Source organism: Larus michahellis, chromosome 5, assembly GCF_964199755.1.
Source record: "Larus michahellis chromosome 5, bLarMic1.1, whole genome shotgun sequence".
NCBI classification, from domain to species: domain Eukaryota; kingdom Metazoa; phylum Chordata; class Aves; order Charadriiformes; family Laridae; genus Larus; species Larus michahellis.
The window spans coordinates 21,490,208-21,503,553 of NC_133900.1; the positions used below are offsets into that span (position 1 = coordinate 21,490,208).

General features: G+C 39.6%; 1 long non-coding RNA gene across 1 annotated transcript in view; it reads left to right on the forward strand.

Moving 5' to 3' along the window:
- The first annotated feature begins 1,214 nt into the window (after positions 1–1,214).
- Positions 1,215–13,346, forward strand: part of LOC141743972 (uncharacterized) — a 31,494-nt gene continuing 19,362 nt past the window's right edge. The window contains exons 1-2 of the long non-coding RNA XR_012587293.1: positions 1,215–1,360; positions 4,238–4,324. This is a non-coding gene — a long non-coding RNA (uncharacterized LOC141743972). The remainder of the gene's footprint in view (positions 1,361–4,237; positions 4,325–13,346) is intronic.

A 13,346-nucleotide genomic window follows, 5' to 3' on the forward strand; every position in this document is an offset into this window, starting at 1 on the left:
TAATGTTATTTCACAGTTGCTTTGCAGATTTACTTTAATAATCTCAAATTACATGTGATGTGCTGAACAATTCCCCCCGGATAGCGCCTTCAATTGTCTGTCTGATCTCAGATATTTATCTTTAAAATGTTTTTTTCTCAAACAGGCATGCTAAAGCTTTGTGGGATTAATACGTAAGTAATTTTATACCAGGTTTCTGGTTTTGGTATCTTTGATTGTGTTTCTGCCCCTTTTACTATTTCAGGCCAGTTCTTTTTCCCTACCTTGTCCCTTACGTGCGAGTAAAGCAGTTCAGTTTTGCAAGAATAATAGAGAATTTTTGCTAGGATTTCATTACTCGGATTTTCAGATTCCACTCTCATTCCCAGAGAAAAAGAGTTTGAATGAGTTAACTGTTAAGATAGTTATGATATTATCATAGTTTCTGGTTCCAATGACATCTAAATATCAACTGTAGATTGAGTTACACCTGTATTACTGAGGGATTAATTCTACTTGAGGCCTTTTTTTTAACCTAGAAAAGAAAAATAAAAATCCACCACAACGAGGAACAACAAAAATCCCAACCCCTAGTTGCAGGTGAGCTCTGAGGGGGCTAGGTTGCATTTGCAAAGTTAAATAAATAAACAGAGGAACTCCTGGCTAGATTCAATGAGCCATACTTAAACTTTCACAAAGCCACTGTTGAAGTGCTGTTTTTGCAGAACCACCACACTCCGCAGGTCATAAGGACCAACTAGGTCCATAAGGGAAAGCATTTTAGGTTAAAAAAAAGGGGGGGGGGAGGGGGAGAAGAAAAACTGCTGATTTGGGCATGCGTAATCTTTATGGCACTGCAAGCACAAAATGCAGTAGCTCAGGCAGCATGTTTTTTGTCAAGCTGCTGGCCTGCCTTTCTTTAGGGGATCTGGAGACATACAAAGCTCTGTAAATGGAATTCCTCATAACTAAAGCTTTCCATCCTGTGTTGCGGCTCTGCTGCAGACGCAGTTTGTACTTACCGCCCTGGTGGAACCTGGAGCCCAAAGGGATGGTCAGAAGGGTGTAACTCGGGGTGGGCTGGGGGTCGCCCTGCAGTACCAGGTGCTCTCTCTCAGCCACTTGGTCTGTAAATTGCCCCCATTTCTTATCCATTGTGAATCCCAAAGCCTTAATTAGCGACACCCAGGTCAGTGAGAGGTGGGGTCAGTCTGGGTCTTAGTCACAGCTGTGACAGTGACTAGTGAGAGATCAAGAGAGCAAGGTCAGTGAATCTCCCTGCTGGATTTATTATTTGCTGAGACTTTTGGGGGCTTCTGTTGTTATTCCTGGATCTTCAGCCATAGTAGCATTTTCTTGAAGAACAGAGACATGGCAGGAGGTAAGGACGACCAAAATTCAGGTCTGCACTTAGACTTGCCCATATGAGATGTTGCAGTTTTGAGGTCTCTGCAGCGTTCCTTCCTCACAGGAGCTGTTGAATAAAAGAAGATAATGTATTTCAGTCATCCATCTTAACGAGAGAAAGATATTTCTTGATTATGTGATTTTTTTTTTCCCCATTCCCAAGGGACTAGTGTAACTAACATTGATTTCTTTTGTGTTGTGTTTGTAATCACTGGGGAGGTTCTGGCAGTGGAATTTTAACCCTTCCTTCTCTCAACAGCCTTTACACTGACCTTAACGTTTCCCATGGGAAATAAGAGAATTTGCTTAATCTCTTTGTATGAGGTTAGCTATGGGTTATTGAAAATGACCTGTTGTTATTGTGCCAATGAATAAAATGTCACAAGTAATTTTGGCAGAACTAAAGAGTAAGCTAATTGAAGGACTAGTCAGTGAAAGTCAGAAAAACTTCATCTGTTTTTAATATCTACCAAGGCTCAAATTCAGCTTTTATTTCACCCATAAAGATGTTAACTCTGAAGTATACACACCTCTTTCTATTGCTACCTATGGCACAATTTTTTGTGAAGTTGCATTAAGCAATCTGATCGATAATCAAAGCCATCAAGGTTGAAACTTAAAGGCAAGTTGCACTGCTAATTTCTGCTTTGGAAAAAAATGTAGACTTTTGAAAGGAACAGGCTTTTCTTAGATTACTTTTAGAGGCTATCTAGGAAAAAAAAAAGATTAGCAAAGCCATTTTGCAACTGGTGATGTAGGATTATGTATTTATGAATCCCCAGGCCACATGTTGCATGGAGTTGCAGCAGTTCCTTATCCTTAGAGATGGCTGCTCATAACTTAAGAATGCGTAAATATAGAACACTCCCTGAATAAATGCTGCTGTTAGGAGCCAAGGGCTCTGCAAGTCAACAATGAGTTATTGTTGCTGTTATTGTTTATGATACCTTTTAGTGGAATTGAAGAACCAAGACGCAGCAGCTCTACACAGGAACGGACTTCTTACAATGGGGACAATTTGTATAGATGCTGCCTTTGGTCTGCAAATTGTTTACTGGTAAATGAGACCATTCTGCTATCTACACGCTCCCCAGCACCTTTTGATTTATAAAATCCCAATGGGCTGTGTCCTTTCATTTCTTTCACAACTTTCAAAAAGGGCCTGGCTAATGCAGAATTGCAGACTTTCATTTCATGTGAGGTTCCTGCCAGTTTATACCCTTTATTCTTTTAATGTGTGTCATGAAAATAAAACTGCTACCTCCATCGAGATTTTCTGAAGAACAAAGTGCGAGGACAAATTCTTTTCGGCATTACACCAAGGCACGTGACTAACTTGTAAAGGACTGTATGATGTAACTGGGGGCAATTTGGCTTTTGCTGTACAGTATGTATATAATAGAGATGAATGGAAAAGTCAGCAAGGGACTATTTTAGGCTGAGTGTGAGGAGTTGTTTCTTTACAGTGAAATCTTTTATGATAGAGAATAGTCTCTGGAGGAAAATGGTGGGAGCTCCTTTACTCGAGTCATTAAAAACTGGAAGAACCTCTAGGAACACAGTGTGGAGCAGTCTTGCATTGGCAAAGATATGAACTAAATTCCTGTGAACTCTTTTCCATCCCCAGTTTCCATGAAAGACAGATGGATAGACTGATAACCCTTGAGGTAGTTTTAGCTAATGCAGCTCTTATAGTTGCCATACCAGGTTTTCAAAAAGCATTTGGACAACTGTGTCTGAAGCGGTTCATAAGTTACACCACATTATGCCAACAAAACTCTCTTCACTTCAGGGAAGTGGCTTCAGCAGCACAAGAAGTCAGTGAGTTTTAGAGTAGTCGATATGCCTTGGCCCCACCAACTTCACCTCCATGGTAGAGAGGATTTGTTTACGTGTAGGGGGAATGGGAAAACTTTAGAATTAACTGAGAATGAATTGAAAGAGAGTTTCTACCTGACCAAAAAGGTAAGGAAGTTTAGAAATTAAATAAGAGCATACAGATAGAAATGTTTCCCACTGCTGGTATAGACCTTCTTATAGAGAATTTAAGCCACATAATACTTGCTTGCTCTTTTGTTTGTCTTTCACAAATCCTTTAGAAGTAAGTCATGAATACTGATGTTCACAAACAGCCATGAAAGAAAACAGTAAGGAGTGGTCAGTTGTTTCATATAGTGATTTTTGTTTATCAGATGTCTAGGTTTTCTTTACTGTCTTCTCACTCCCATCACTTCAGGTTTTTGAAGTTGACAACTCTAAGTCATGTTTAAGCAGTATGTCCTACCAGAAAAATTCTGGGCAGCTGATATTTGTTTTCAGTCTCTGCTTCTGGCTGGAAAAGTGCCTCTGCTCTAGTCCCAGCTGAGGAGCTGCAACAGCAGGAAAGGAAAGAGAGGAGCATCTGCTTCCCTTTCAGTAAAGACTCCTCATTACTACAGGACAATAATTAGTGTCTTATGCCATGTGAGCTTTTCTGTTCTTGTTAAATATTTGGCAAGATCTGACTTATTTCCAAAGATTTGTATGACCCACTTGGATTTGAGGAATCCTTTTGGAGTCTCTGAACACACTACAGAGACACTGCTAAGCTCTGTCCTTCTCACTAATGCTGCGCCAGGGGGCATTTCTGTGTTTTGTATGTAGAGCACATTGCAGTGTAATGTTTGTAAGCATGGAGGGAAATAAAAGGTAGTCACTGCCAGTTCTGTTGAATGTAATTATTTTGAAAATAGAGACCAAGAGGAATATGACACCCCTGTACAATGATTATCTATCAGAAACTGAATAGGAGCTACTTCAGCACAGGTGTTTCTGAGGTGTTTCTGATGGTGGTATTTGTTACCTCTTTCAGGTGGAGAAGCTGTTGGCTGTGATGTTAATCTCTTTCTCCATGGCTGATCAGGATATACACCCTAGCTGAAGATGGCTAAAATACCAGGTAAAGAAGAAATCTATTTTATTATTTAAACCATATTTGGCATTGGCAATGAAGAAACTGTTAAGTTTGGTTACATAGTGAAACAGTATTCTGGGATCGTACTGTGGTGGAACTAGCTACAGCCAAAAAGGCTCAGGTGAAGAGTGGGAGGCATGGGAGAAAACAGAGGCGAGGATGTTTTCTGTAAGGCACAGTGTACTGGATTAATCTTTGAGTAAGATTTCTTACTTTTTATGTATTTTTTTTTTTTAAATGAGAGACATGGTTAATGGTAACTAACTCCATGTTTAAAATGAAATCAAAAGGGAAAAAAAAACTGCAAGGGGCCCAAGCAAATAAGATGTGAGTATTTACTGCCTTTATTAGAAGTCTTCACAAAACCTCAATTAATCAGATTGAAGGTTTAGAGCCATAATTCAGTGTTAGCGTGGTTTCCAAGAAGACCACTGCTGCTTACTACTGTCACTCAGGCACTTTCAGATGAGCTGAGAGACATCTGCTCATCTTACTTCATTTTATTCAAAGGAGTACTTTTTAGGTAAAAACAGAGAGAAATTTGGAAGGGGAAGCAAAGATCTTAACCAATGAATAATTATTATTACAGAAATACTCAATAATTATCATGCAAAAGATGTGACAGGACATAAACTGTGTTGAAAAATCCCCTCATCTTTTTAGGTAACCTGCCAAAAGCTGAATATATCCTAATATGTCATTTGCCTTGCTGTACTCATTTAAATCCCATGAACTAATACGGGGGGAAAAAAGGCTTAGATAAAACTATTTTTAGCTGCCAGTGTGTGACAAGGAACTTTTTCCAGTGCACTGGGGTAAAGAAATGGGCAATGAGAAGGGAAGCTTGATATAGCTCCAAAAATTCCCTTTTTTTTATGGCACAAGCTGTGGACTGTGGAACAAGCTGGGAGCAAGAAAACCAGTTGCCACCCTGACTGTCCTGGCAATTTGGGGTTTTGGCAGAGAAGGTGGGAAAGCTTTCCAGCTGGGGAATCACGGGGGAATCACTCTGCCTGGGAAAAGGCCTGACAAGGACTAGCACGTGTGAAGAAGAGGGCCCAACTGTGTAAGAGGGCATCCTTGGAGGAATTGGCACAGCCAGTCCCACTGCTGCAGTACTCTTTAGGAGGACTTCTTCAAGCCTCTTTGGAAGTCCTTACGTTTTCTTGGGGCAAAGTAATCAAAATATGTTATATTAAACTAATCATCTAAGGCAGCGAAATGAAGTACTTTGAGCCTATGTTATGAGCCATCTCTCTCTCCCTCTGGCTCTCTCCATACGTGTCTGCGTGTAACCTATTTTGAGTGCACAGCATTTGAGCTCCAACACCATTTGAAACTGTTACACTTGGCGTAAATTAATGAGAATTTCTAGCATGCCAGGTAAAGCCTAAGTCTTTTGGAAAGAGGCGATGCCAGTCAATCTGGTTTGCAGCAGGGGTTATGTATCATTTGCAAGTTTTTAATCATATCTCAGAGTTTTGAAATAATGTCCTTGGAGAGCTCAGCCTGTTGTTTTCATTCACTGACTGGCTCTGCTTGAGTACTGGGAAGCCAATAATTTGGGAATCATCACTCAGTCCTTTGTAGAAGGTGTTACGACTTATGAGAATACAAACAGAGCTTGATAGGTTGCAAATGGCTAAAGACTTCAGTTTTCAGATGGGCTATGAACTTTGAGTAAGCTCATGATAAACAGACGGCAGTCCTGGTGGGCCCGATTTCACAGCAGCGCCTCAAGCAAGGCAGATTTGTAGAGGTGGAAGGCTCTGATCCTCAAAATGTTTCCTTAACTGAAAAAAACTATGCCTTTGCATGTGTCCCTGAGTGTAGTTTTTTGTGATGCCCGCAGGTGGGGTGCTTTGAAATCAGCCAGCATGCATATGTGCTGCTGCGTCTTGGGCAAAACACATCATGGCAGCTATCCCTCAGAAAAGTATGTGTGGTATTGTCCGCTTTATACAATATCTGCCAGTACGTGTGACTTCTAAATGAGGAAGAGTCTTTCTCCATGATCTCTCCTTACAGTGATACACTGTGCTGGGCAAGAATGTTTTTTCCCCTTTCTGTAGAAGCTGGGACATAATCAAATGAGAGTCATTGAACCACAGAGGGACTTGCTCATCTGGGATGGAAAAAGTTTAGGTTTTTGATCTCTGCTTTAAGAACGCCTTATAAATGTTCTCCAGTGCCTGCTTAATGGAGGTTGCATAGGCAGCTCTTGGCGTGGAGCTTGGAATGCCGATCTCACCAGTGCCTGGTGGCTGATGGAGGGGTAAATTCATTAAAATGGGAAGAAAAAGTGCATTGAAAATTGTGAAGCATTCGTGTGTCAAGGTAAGAGGTGCCAATTAATCAACTCGAAGGATTAAGTTGAGAGCAATCTAAACTAGAGATTGAAAATAATCTAAAATAGATTAAAAGAAAGGAAGAGTCTTCGACTAGGCTATTGGGCAGGGAAATAAAGCTTGTAAACGGGCCTTGCTGCTGAGGTAAAATGACTGATTCTAGCATTTATTTTCTTTTACGTGGATATGTCCGCCTTCTTTTGGAGAGGATATGCAGAGTGAAGAATTAGCAAAATTTCATAATCTGGTATTTTAATAATAGCTGTCTGAACAGTTGGGGACTGTTGTGCCCTGCATGAGAAGGAAAATGATACTGCTGCAAGGAGAAAAGAAATATTGCACTAAAGAGAAGTGTTCTCAGCTGGAGAGCCAACTTGATACCAACAGACCACAGCCCCCTCCAGACTCTGCAGCTGATGATATCATTACAGTGCAGTGCTGCCACCACGGCACCGAAATCTCTGTTAAATTATTAAGAGAACATAAATATCAAACAGATAAAGGGATTTTTAAAAAGCTACTTAAAAATGGAAGTGGAAGTGCATGTTTAGAAATACAGGAGTACCTTTAATATTTTCACTGATAATATTTCAACAGACAGCTCTTCTCATTACTGCTGATCTAGTATTCCTTCCTCTTTATTGCTGTTGAAAAGATTATTCTTAGGAAATAAAGACATACTTCGGGATTTCTGGAGGCAAAAATAAATACACAGTGTCCTCATGAAGTAATAAGTGAATAGGATCCTATTCTAAATATTTTGCAAGAGGGAGATGGGATAGGAACTAAGGCACAAGGAGCAAAACACGTTTCCTGAGGTCAGCCAAGAGGGAGGCAGTAGGAGGTCCGAGAGGGCTCCCTGCCCCATGAGACCGGACCCTCCGCAGAAGGTATAAAACTTTACTCAGGATTTAGACTAAAGTTCGTACTTGATGTGTCAATTAGGAAAGAGGCTAATACATCATGAGATAGGTTTAACAAACATGCACATTAGGGCAATATAAATAAATGTGTAAGTACACAACCTGTAGTTCTGAATGGCCTTGTGGCATGCCAGACTCTAAAATAATTTAGCACAATAAGAAAAAAACCCTAATACGTAGTGCTAGATTTCTGCTTTACTATAGTGCATTTAAAAAGATACTCCTGATACTAATGATGATTTCTTTGGAGTTTAATGTAAAATGAGAAAGCCATTAAAAATTCTTTTTTCTATTTTTTTTCCTGCTTTAGAAAATCATATTTTCAACTCAGCATTAAAGTGTCTTTATCTCATTCTTAGCTGTATCACTTTACATTAGTGTTTATCAACACGAAAGCTTTTAGCGTTAACAGCTGCAATTTGTGAAGTGATTGTTTTGTAAGACGAGCTATTTTTCAAAAATACATTTCAACTTCCTGCAGTGTGACTATCTAAATTTTGGAGGGAATCAGGAACTTTGATTTACATGGGAAATATTATACCAAAAATGGTTTTAAGGTATCCTCTGAGTGCCCAAAAAAACTCATTAATTCGATCCTGTTGTTTCTGAACAAGCAAAATGGGAGTAAATTTAGATTCTGGGCTTTGATAAAAACACCGAGTTATGCTTAGCAAGACAGATGAGCTGCTGAGGTTTGCAGCGAAGGCTCTGAGGTGGGCGAGGGGAAGGTGCTGCTTTGGAAAGTTTTCTTTAAAGCTGTTAGTGGAGCTTTAGCTACGCTGCAGCAGAGGGGAAAAAAGGAAGCCAGGACAAGATACTATACTGTAAGAATCTCAGGCAGGCACTGTTTAACTGAGTAGTATTTTCAACAGGCCTGTAAAGGCAGGTTTTTCCAACGTGCCAACCTGAATTTATCATAATGGCATGAGAGGGACAGATACTAAAGTACGTAAGCATCATGTTAAATGGATGAGTCTGTGTGCCATGCTTATACCGCCAGATAGTTGGGAGCTCTTCTAATCTGTGTAAGAAAATCTTATTTTGTTAAGCAGGACTGACAAACTTCCATTGTGGGGAAACTATACTGTATAATTTATTTTTATATATATATGATGTAATGTAACATAAATCATATTACAGTAGGTTGCCCAAAACTCTGTCCCCGCGTGTGCTGGTGTTGGTGTAAAATCAAGGCGTATTCTTTGGGGAAACTTTATTCTTCAGATATTCCGCAACAGTTTTTTAAAAAGATACAAACTTGCTGAGGACATTACACAGATATTGTAGACACACATCTCTCAAAAGTTCTAGAGCAAGACGCCCTGAAATTGGAGCTAGACCACAGGTATGTTTTCTGCTTTTCAGCAAGTTTGTTGAACTAACATGCACCTCCTCCTGGGAGCTGATGAGGTACAGAATTAGCAGCAAACTACGTTTTCGTCACAGGCAGCTGAAGCAGAGTGTAAGGAAGCCCGAGGCAGTGCCGAGGACACCCTCAGATGTGTGTGTCGTACTTTGATTTAGCAAGAATCAAGAGTATGGATGAGGAAGGCAGCTGAGAGCAGAGTTAAGGGCAGAGAGTAGAAAGCGTAACTAATACAGGTAGGAGTGGGGTTTTTTTTAAATACAAACACCGTAACAAAATATATATATAAAAAAAAATTTAAGTATTACAAGGTATGTACTCTTGATTTTCTTTTTTTAAGTCCCCCTAGGAATTTTTTTAGAATATTTATCATGGCTATAACTTGAATATATGGACTAATCCCATGTTTTAAAATAATTTTGTAAATATTTTCTCTCTCACCAAATAACCTGGAAAAATAACGTGTTATCACTTCAGTAAAGTGGCAGTTTTTCTTTTGAGGTTTCTTCATAGGCCAAAATGTGCTGACTTTTTCTTAGCACCGGTAATTAAAAGGGGATGGATATATAATTCTAATTTTAAAAAAAGATAATTTTTTATTAGGTTTACCACAAAATGACACTTGGTTCACTCAGCTGTTTTCCATGTGAAGTGTCAGCAGGGGGCCCATTTTTTAATACTGCTTGGCAAATAGCCAAGTGTTGCTAAGGATGGCATCCAGCTTTTTGAGATCAAGAGATCTCAGATCACAGGAGAGAAATGGCATTAATTGCCACTGCAGAGACTGTTGAGAGACAAAGTCACCCAGTAGGTTACAAACTGAACTGGAGGTGCTGGGATAGATACAGTGAAATTTATTCAGACTAAATTCCCGTAACAGTACCTTCTGAAGCTAAAATCTTCTTAGCTAGGAAACTAAATGCTATCCTTGGAAATCCTTCTCAGCCTCCATTCAGTTTCTCTGGGCTTTTTTTTTCTTTTTCATCTATGGAAATACAGCGCTGCCGAATTACTCTCCAGCCAGTAAATACCAAATCCGCTGTGGGAGTTAGCAGAGCCAGTGGGGCCCAGAAGGAGGTGTGCTGATAATGACTTCAGCAGAGCAAGAAAGAACAGGAATGACACACATTTAGTATCCTTCGGATGGAACAAAGCAGCATCAAGGTTTTAAGCACGGCTGCGGCAAACCTCTTTGGGATCCTAACTCATTTTTTGTGCAGTGAATCTGTGTCAGCATTTGATGTTTTAGGTTAGTAGGTTTCAATTTTGCTCCTGGTTCAGTGAAGGCATTTATGGCAGAAATTTCACAAAATCTTATTCCACTACCTGGGGTGGAGGGGGAAACCTATAAAAGAGTTAAGTAGATAAAGAAATCCATACATCCACCCACATTCTTGTCATTCCTGAAGGGTATCTCTCTTCCTTCTCTTGGTGCTGGTAATAATTTTTATTTTTACTGTATTTTTGAGCAACCTCACCTAGTACATTTTATCTTTCTAATAAATTATTTTTCTGGTAGTTCTAATTTCAAGTGTGTATGAGACACTACCTGTGTCTTAAAATTGGTAATAAATGACCACAGTTCATAAAACTTAATTCTCATCTTGTTTAAGTGTTTGGATACCGTGACAAAGAGCACAAAATAGATAATGATTATCTATAATTTTGTAATACCTAAAATAAGAAAGTTTGAGTTTGAATTCACCTTCATTTCTGAGAATCGGGTAGGACTCTTGGAAGAACTCTACGGAGTTGAGGAATTTCAGCGCTAGTTGGCACGGGTATGCTTATTTTGTTGCTTTTGAGACATCTCCAGTAGGTGAAGAATAGATAGAAAATATTGCCGCTACTCACTGTGAAGAACTATATTAAATTTTTCACTTTTATTCTGGAAAGGTTTGTAAGAACAGTCAAATATTTCCTTTCTATTTCTTTCTGAAACTGGGCAAGTTTATGCCCCTCTTTACTTCACCATGGGGTGCTTTTGCTTTGGCAGGAGGAAATGCAGATAAATGAAAGCAGCCTTCACATCCCTGTGAAAGTTTTCTATTCATTTCTCTTCTGAGGGAAGAGGAGGACCTAAGAGCAGTTTAACCAGGTCAGATCACTTAGCCAGTATCCTGTCTTTGAGGCCAGAAGTAGGTGTTTACAGAAAAATGTAAGAGCAGAGCCTGAACAGTGATGACTGTATAAAGGATGACTGATATTCACCTGTGGGTTAAAGTCAAGCTTCTGCGTAAGGAGAAGAGAAGCAGCAGCTCTGTCCTCACTAGTCAATCTAGAAGGTTTTTCAGGTTTTTCCAAGTGTGTCTCTGAAAAAAATTTTGAGATGAAAGAGGTTGCTTTTTGTTTTTTTTAATCAGGATTTCCAGCACCATGCTGCCTTGATGAGGCTGTTAATCTGAATTTTATTTTATTATATTATTTTTATAAAAAGTAGTGAGCTGATATATTCATGGCACTGTATATGATGACTCCAAGGTCTCTGTTCTTGACTGGTAATCACCACTTCAGAGTCCATTTTTTGTGAACAAAGTTAAGATTGTTTTTTCTCCATGTGCTATATTCTACATTTATCTACCTTAAATTTATTCCATCACCTTATTCCCCAGTCATTTACGCTCACAAGTTTGGCCCTACATAGTTGGATCTCATCTTTATTATCTTGGATAAGAGTCCTATATCATACCATTTCTTGTAACAAGCCAAAAATTTATTTGGGAGCTCAGAGGCTTGTTTGTTTTGGAATAGGAATTTGAGTTCAGGTCTTCAATATCACTGCTATTTTTTTGAAATGTCACATAAATTTTTCATTTTTTATTTTATCTTTAGAGGAGGAGAAGAGGTTCTGGGCTGGACCCAGGCTGTTATATTTGGATCTCTGTCAGATCCATCTGCCGTTGGCTTGAGAGCTTTGATCAGGACAGTTTGGGTGTTGCTGTACATGTTAAGTTGTTCAGCACATCCTAGAATCATAGAATGGTTCAGTATCTGAAGCACAGTCCTCTGCATCAGACTTCTATTTCTCTTCTCAGGCTGATGTGATAGCTAAGGAAAGAAGCACTGATGTCACGGCCTGTTTCTAACACAGTCACAATTCACTTCATGCAGTCCTTTTGACAAATATACTTGGCAGTGATTGTATTTGTGTTATTTTCTTCTCTCTCTAATAGATACTCTTGGCAGAATTCTCAGTGAGTAAATGGAAGGGGGTAGGAAAAATAAGAAATCCCTGCACTCAGTTCCATCTTTCAGTTTCCTCACCAATCTTGAGCGTTATTCTCTACAGGTTGCAGGACTTGCCTTCTTGGGCTTTTTTTTTTCTGATTTGAGTTATTGTTCAATTTCTAAATTCAATCTCCTCTAGATCTAGATGATCCACAAAGATTGGCTCTTTTCTCTAAGCCGTGCCTCTCTGTTTATCTTCCTATTCTGCTTTCCTAATGCCAACAGCAGAGCTTACTCTCCTCCTGAGGAAACTGCTCTGTGCCGCACATTGACTGAGCTACAACTTACCATCATGTCAAACTTAGTGAGAATATGGAAAACAGTGGTGTCGCTGAATCTAACACCTCTGTTGATTTTACTGGGCTCTGGTTTTCCCCCAGTATTAAAGTGCCAGATTGAAAATAAATATTAGTGAGCGGATGAAAGACAAACAAAATAACTCAAAAGATTCTAAATTTGTTTAACACCCACACTGGAAAGTCAGAGCAACAAGTGAAGTTAAACAATAGAGATTTCAATACTGATGTGGAAGGCAGGAGGGGAGTTGGGTACAATTTAGGAATTGCAGATCACTGAAAGCCTTGGTGGCTGTGGTGTCAGCTGCCTGTGCCCTGGGCTACCTATAGCCCTTGCGAACTAGGGATGAGCAGCACTGCTGTGCAGAGTCTCCGCTGCAGCGGGAATACCTTTACCCAGCTTGAGGTTGTTGTATGCTGCAACATCTATTCTACTTTAAGAGGAAGAGACTAGTAAAGAATTGTAAGAAAGGCAGGTGTTACCACTATAATTATGTTATTTATTTTTTTTAAAGGATATAAAAAAATGCTTTATTGTTGCATAGCATTTTGGAATGGAGAGAACATGTGCAGCACAGCATGGATGTGATGCACCATTTAAATTCAAGCTGGTCCTGGTGCTGGGTCTTGTTGCGAGCAAAGACTGGAATGGAAGATGACAATTTTTAGAGAGCAGAGCAAAGGCTTGTCAATAAAAGGACAAATGTTGTGGAGAACCTGTCTACCAATCTCTGAGACTTCTGGCAGTCGTGACTGCCTTTCAGGAGCAAGAGAGGGAAATGGGTTTTCCCAATCACACAGACTTGAGGTCGAACTGTTAGATGATATGAACTGCCTTAGCATGAC